The sequence below is a fragment of the Choloepus didactylus genome, chromosome 2 (genome assembly GCF_015220235.1).
Source record: "Choloepus didactylus isolate mChoDid1 chromosome 2, mChoDid1.pri, whole genome shotgun sequence".
Taxonomy (NCBI): Eukaryota; Metazoa; Chordata; class Mammalia; order Pilosa; family Megalonychidae; genus Choloepus; species Choloepus didactylus.
In genome coordinates this window covers 225402151-225408682 of record NC_051308.1, presented here as the reverse complement: position 1 = coordinate 225408682, position 6532 = coordinate 225402151, and the positions used below count along the sequence as shown (strand labels likewise).

Sequence of the window (6532 nt, the reverse complement as noted above, 5' to 3'; positions counted from 1 at the left end):
AGGCTGACCTTGGGGGTTGAAGGACAGAATATCAGGTGGGGGGTTGGGCCTTTACCCCACAGGTTAGACTGTTATTGTTGCTTTTGGAAAGAGCAGAAGTGAAGGATTGTGCAAGGGGGGCTTCAGGACCACCAACCCGACAGAGTGGGGGGTGCATTCCCCACAGCACGGAGAAGAAGTAGTGGGCACCCAGGTAGGAGACTTCGGCTGGAGGGGCAGCTAGAGGTGGCGAGGATCTCTGCAGGGAAAGCATGGGAGCCAGGTTTAGGACTCCGACGTGGATTGGACTCGGCTGACCACTGCATGACTTGGGGCAAAACCCCTACTGCTAACTGCTGTGTGCCTCAGTGTTCTCATCTGAAAAATGGGAATAATCAAATTTACTTTGCAGTAAGGGTGAGTGATGACACTTGCAAATCGCCTAGCAGTGTTCCGGCATATAACATGCCCTAAAGAAATAACAACATGGTTATTGTGAGTATTTGATGGCTGACCTGGTGGGAGGGAGAAAACCATTCCAACCTCTTGACATACTACTTAGGGGGGACTACTCTCTCTTCCCCCTCATTCGGAAAGAAAAGGATTTTCCCTTGGAGGTTGTTTATTTCCTTACTGTGTAGAATCATTAAGAACACCCATCGGGAAAATCACATGGGGGTGAAATCTAAACAAAGAGCCACCAAGTTTCACACAAGAGAAGCAAAACCTTGACAAATCACATTCTTCCCAAAGGGTACTTTGGGGAGCACTTCCTGACTGCAAAATGCCACTCTATAATCCATTGTATGAAAAGAGCTCCTCAGGGTGCTGTGCTTTGTTTCTTGAGCAATCTGCCACCTTGATTTACAGTCGCCTCTGGATTGCTAGGATGGTCCTTGACAATGTTGCACCACAATAGATTCCACGCTGGGCCATAGTACATTCCCCAAGTTTTGCATTCCAATCATGACAGGTTTGATTATTAATTTAATTATTGCAATTAATTTGACAATAACAACTGACATTTATACCTCATTGTTTCAAAGCATTTTCACATTCATTATCTCCTTTGGTCTTCACAGTAGCCCAGAAGGCAAGCCAGGCATGCGTTATTATTATTTTTTTGGCAAAAAGGCAGCTGTCAAGTGCAACAGATAATCAGGGAAGTGCGTTGGAAAGGCCTGACGGCAAAGCAGGACCTTAAAGAGGAATGGCACCCCAGGCTTAGGGGAAAAAGGACACAGGAGGACAAAGTTAGGCTTAGGGCACCGGTTATTTATTGGCTGGCTGATGACTACTCCCAACCCTTCGTATCTCAGCGGCAGCAGTCAGCTTTGAGGCAAAGCCTGCCTGGAGTGTTGGGAGAAAGTTCCTGGAGAAGATGGGATATGGACAGAAAGGGGAGAGTTTAAAGTATCTCTCAACAGACCAGATAGACCAAAAATGAATACAGATAGTGAAGATGTAAATAAGATAATTAAACAGGTCCCTTACATACGATATGTAATATATATAACATTATGTAAATACATAAATATATATTATATAATGTATACTAATATAATCTAGTATCGTGGTACATCATCATATCATTTATTAGATAATAATGTATTTATTACGTGCACATATATAAAATGTCTTTATATATGACTTTGTACCTCATAAAAGCAGGTATTATGTATTCCTTTCAAGCATATATTGAACGTCGATTAAAATCATCAGATATTAGGCCACAAGGAAATTGTCAACAAATTACAAAAGCAGAAACCCTACATGCTGCATTCACAAACCATAATGTGATAAAATTTGAAATGAACTGCAAAAAGAAAAACAAATCTAACCACTTGGAAATTCAAAACTACCTACTAAATATCTCTTTGGTTAAAGAGGAAAAGAGAACCGTTTTTGGAAAAACTCATTTTTGGAAAGGAACAGCCAGAGTATTACCTATTAAAACCCGTGGGGTGTGACCACAGCGGGATTGGAGGAAAATGCAGGGTAGCCTTAAACGCATGTTAGAAAACAAAAGGACCAAGACCAAGTAAAAGCGTTCAACTCGAGGCCCCGGGAAAAAGAACCCCAAAATGAACCAGGTCTTGCAGGAGCAGTAGGGTCCCGATGGAGCCGTTTGGAAGGCAACGCTCTCCGGGAAGAGGAAGCAAACCAAGTCGCTTCCCGTTCCAGCGCCGAGGGCAGCAGACAGCCCTGGGTGGCGACCTGTTAAAGAACCTGAACTTGGAAGATCCACAGTCCCGTCGTCTCCGAGGAGAGTCACGCCCCTCGTTTGTCAATCAGAGCCGTCGGCTGGCTGCTTACCCCTCAGAAAGGAGAGACGCGTGGGCCTGCGGGGAGGGAGGAAGGCTGCAAGGCCGTGACCCCCGGTAGGGGCTCCCGTGCCAAGGGGAATGGCGCGCTGAGTGACCCTCCTGGGTGCCAGGAGCCCTGGGTCAGCCCCCAGTCGGGTCACTCCCTCTCTGCGTGCCTCAGGCTCCTCAGGTACAAGAAGAGGGCAGCCTCAGTGACTCGCAAGGCTGAAGCACAGTCCCATGCCCTGGGTTGCTTGCGGAAAGCATGAACACCTGGCCCACCCCAAAGCTCCCAGGCGCTGCCAAGGGGCAACCAGGGCTGAGAGCACATTCAGATCCCTGCCATTTGGGGCTCTTCCTCCCTGGATGACCACATTTTCTTGGCATTTAGAATCACTGTAAATTCATTCTGCAAAATGTACATCTACAATGATTTAATTGCTCTTTACATTTGTATACCTGACAATTGTTGGATGAAGTAATTTTACGGGAGTTAACTCATTTAATCCTCACAGCAACCCTTGTTGGTGGACACAGGGCCTCCTTCCCTTTATTTTTCTCCAGAGCACTTTCACCCTCCAACATACCATATCATTGGTGTATTTATTTTTATTGTTTTTATTTTGTTTATTTCACTATCCCCTACGCCCACCCCACCTTAATGGCAGGGATTTTCATTTCTCTTGTTCACTGCTGGCACATAGTAGGCACTCATAAATAGTCATTGAATGAATTATAGAAGAGGGAACTAAAGCCCAGGGAGGCTGGGACACATGCCTGAGGTCACACAGCAAGTAAATGAAGTAGCTGTTGAACGGTTTCTTCTCTCAGTGCCTGTTCTTTGTACCCTTGCTCTGGGTTTCCGAGGGTGTCTATGATGTTAGGGGGAAACCAGGAGACATGAGGGGAGGGGGTCCAGCAGCTGAGCTGGTGTCTGAGTGGGCTAGCTGCCGCCAGTGAGGTGCTCCTTGAGTCCCTGGGATAAGAGCACAGGTAGGTTCCTTGACAAGAGAAGAGCAGCTTCCATGGAAACTTGACTAATGGCCAAAGGACTTAACTTGTAGCTTCTCATTTTCTTACTTCAGGAGTTCTGGGAATAGAAGTTTTTCCCTTGTAATTGCCTGCAAATTATTTGCACAAACACACTGAATCATGGGGTTCCTAAAAATAAGCATACAAATGAGGAAGCTGCCTGTAATTACCTGGGCTGCCTGTTTAAAGGGGCAGTTGTGATCATCGAGCTGGCCGTGGAGCTGGAAGAGGCCTCAGAGACCAAGCAGGCCAAACTGCCATTTCACAGATGAGAAAATGGAGACCTGGAGGGATAGAGGGCTTGCTGGAGGTTATGACCCCTGACTCATCCCACTTCACCTCTGCTCCTCACCCTCCACCCACCCCCCAGATGCTCTCGGAGGTGAACTGGGAATTAACACGCACACAGGACAGCAGCGCATGGGAAGGGTACTGTACCTTCCTTCTCCACGTCTCATCCCTGGGTCCCACTTGGAGCACGTCAACCTGGGAAAAAGCCACGTGGAAAATCACGGGGCACGTCCTGTAGAGAATCAAGAACTGTGGCTTCTGAGTCTTTTTGGCCTTTGCTACTCACTCCTCTCCCCGCAAGGTGGGTGAGTGGTTGAGGCAAGGAATTATGGCCTAGATATCTCTGCTTCCTCTTTTGTGTGTGTGTGTGTACTGGATTAATCAATGTGGACTTGGGTTTCTCTGGAGTCATGACTCTCTGTGCTTCGTCTCTCCTCTGAAATTGCATTCTAATTCTACATGACATTTGCTGGTTTCCCCAGCAACCATCTCAAAAGCCATAAACAGCAGATCAAGGCTGGGAGGGGAGAAGTGGGGCTGGACAGTCCTGGCTGGGAGATTAAACCCCAGCTCTCAGAGGCTAGTTTGTAGCATCAGCCTGTGTTAATAAGAAAGGGAAAGATGACTCATTGTATTTCCATATGTTCCATGTGGAAGAGGCGGTTTTTTTTAAGTTTTTAAATCTCCCAGCATCTAATATATATATATAGTACATCTGAAACAAGGATGGTTTGCCAGGTAATTTTATAAGCAAATTTATAAGTAATTTTATACGCAACTTTTAAAACTGTTTTGCATAAACATCATCAACTTTACAGAAAAAAGGAACACAGAAAGAACCACAATTATTTGCATTCCATCAGTTTCCCTTCAAATCATAATCAGCATAGTTTATATATGCCAGTTTCATTTTCTATTTATACACAAATCTTAATGTGTTGGAAATGCCTGTGTATCTGTATGTTTTGTGCCTCTATTACATAGCAACTTGGCTTGACTGTTCTCCATCATTTAGAATTGCAATCTGTTGCCAATCTTGTGGAAACAGTATGATTGATAATCATGTTGATAATCACGTTCCCTATTGCCTGATGTGGCACCTTAGCTTGACCTGTTCCTGGCTTGCCCCAAGAATAAGTTGACTCCATAGGGTCAGGTGAGTTCTGGACTGGGAGTTAGGAGGCCTCTGCCTTTACCTGGCAGCAAGGTACTGGTATGTTTCCTCACTTCCCTGAGTTCAGACTCCACGGGTGGAAAATGAGGGGAGAGTAGAAGGTCTCCAAGTTCCACCCAGCCCTGACAGAAGAGTCAGTGACTCAGGGCTCAGAGAATGAACATGACTCTTTGGCAACCAAACCACCACACGGCTTTCAGGGAACAGCTTTCTAGCTGCCACGTTTTACCACCCCCAACCACTTAACATTATAATTCTCCTGTTTGTCTAGCACCTTGCAAGCATTATCGCATTTTTAATCCTCACCTCAACCACTGTGAGGTAAGTATATTCTCTTCATTTGACGGAAAGGAACTGCCTCTGGCTGTCCTGAGAGGTTAAAGAAAACTGCTCTCATCTCTCAATTAGTTAGTAATGGAGCCAGAATTCGAAACCAGGACCGCCTGACTTCAAGACTTGTGCCCCACTCACACCCCCAGGAACAGCTTCCGGAAAAATCCTTAAGTGGCAGGATAGTGCCACACTCCTTGGTGTGGGGGCTCAGGGCTTCCCTCCCTTCCTCCGGCCCCTCCGTGGTGGACAGGTCTGCCTCCCCCACCACAGGGACGCTTTCTGGGGCCAAAGGGTGTGGCTTACCGTCTTTGGTAAAGAAGCAGAATTACAGCATTATACTTCTCAATATTTGTTAATAAATACACACTTCGGAGTTTTCTAGGAAATACAGTGGACTCTTAATCAATTCTCAGCCAACCTGGGGGGAAGTTATCAGGGCTTCGAAAGCACCTCACAGGCACCCAATGGCAAAGCAATGGACCCCTAACCAATCCCTTTCTGGAAATAAATTGAAAACAGGAGGAGGTAACTTCTGTCTGCTCCTGGGTCCCTCAATGACTTCCTGCCACTGGGGGCAATCGCCTCTGCCTCCTGGGCCACCGTTTCGCCTTTTGAAAGCACTGGGGTTGGCTTTCCCCTCAGCCCTTCTCTCTGTCAATCTATGACTATTTATCGAGAACCTACTGTGTGCGGGGCACTGAGCAGGGCTGCGGGACACAGCGGAATCCAAAGCGACAGTCTGCTGGCGGAGACGCGGGCGGAGTTTTCGACGCCCGCTGCTGTGTGACGCGGGGACACCAGCTTCCTCCTGGTCTGACATTCTGTGACTGTCGAAATCCCAACCTGCTCCAAACCCTCCCATCTGATGAGCGTAACGCCACTTTGAAGACATCTAGACAACTTCCCCGGAGCTCGCATGCGGCCTGGAGTATTTGGGAGGCTCCTTCCTCCCCTTTTGCCGCCTGAGGAGTCTAACCTGGACGATGCAGGCGGCCTGGTGGACTGGGTGCCCGGGGGTGCCAGAACCGGAGCCCCCAAAGGACCCCGGTCCGAGAGGGGCCCGGGGCCACCGCGGGGAGGCGCCGCCGCTCCAGCGTCCGGACCCTGGTGCCCCCAGCGCGGCCCCCGCTGCCCCGAGGCGGAGGTGGGGCGAGGGGCGAGCTCGGCCGCTCCCGGGGATCACCTGCGCGGGCGGGGCCGGGGGCGGGGTCCCGGGCGGGTAGAGGCGGGGCGGCTGCGGGGGCGGCTGGGACCTAGAGCCGGGAGTGCGGCGGGGAGCAGGCGGCCGGCGAGCAGGGCTCGTCCGAGGAGGTAAGAGGCACCTGCCGGCAGCGCTGGGCCAAGGAGAGGCAGGACGTGGGGGGACGAGGAGGGTCCCAGTCCTGTCCCCACTCCTGTTGGAGGAAGTGCCCGGTGT

General features: G+C 49.0%; 1 long non-coding RNA gene across 5 annotated transcripts; it reads right to left on the bottom strand.

Moving 5' to 3' along the window:
* Positions 1 to 745: 745 nt before the first annotated feature.
* Positions 746 to 6295, bottom strand: LOC119520412. Of its 5 annotated transcripts, none has more exons than XR_005214179.1 (4): positions 5800 to 6295; positions 3756 to 3840; positions 3488 to 3601; positions 746 to 3375 (listed from the first exon to the last, which is right to left on the bottom strand). It is a non-coding gene; the product is annotated as an uncharacterized LOC119520412 (long non-coding RNA). The 5 variants fall into 5 exon arrangements; XR_005214180.1 differs by having other exon boundaries at positions 746 to 3406; positions 3756 to 3803; XR_005214178.1 differs by having other exon boundaries at positions 3756 to 3803.
* Positions 6296 to 6532: the final 237 nt, after the last annotated feature.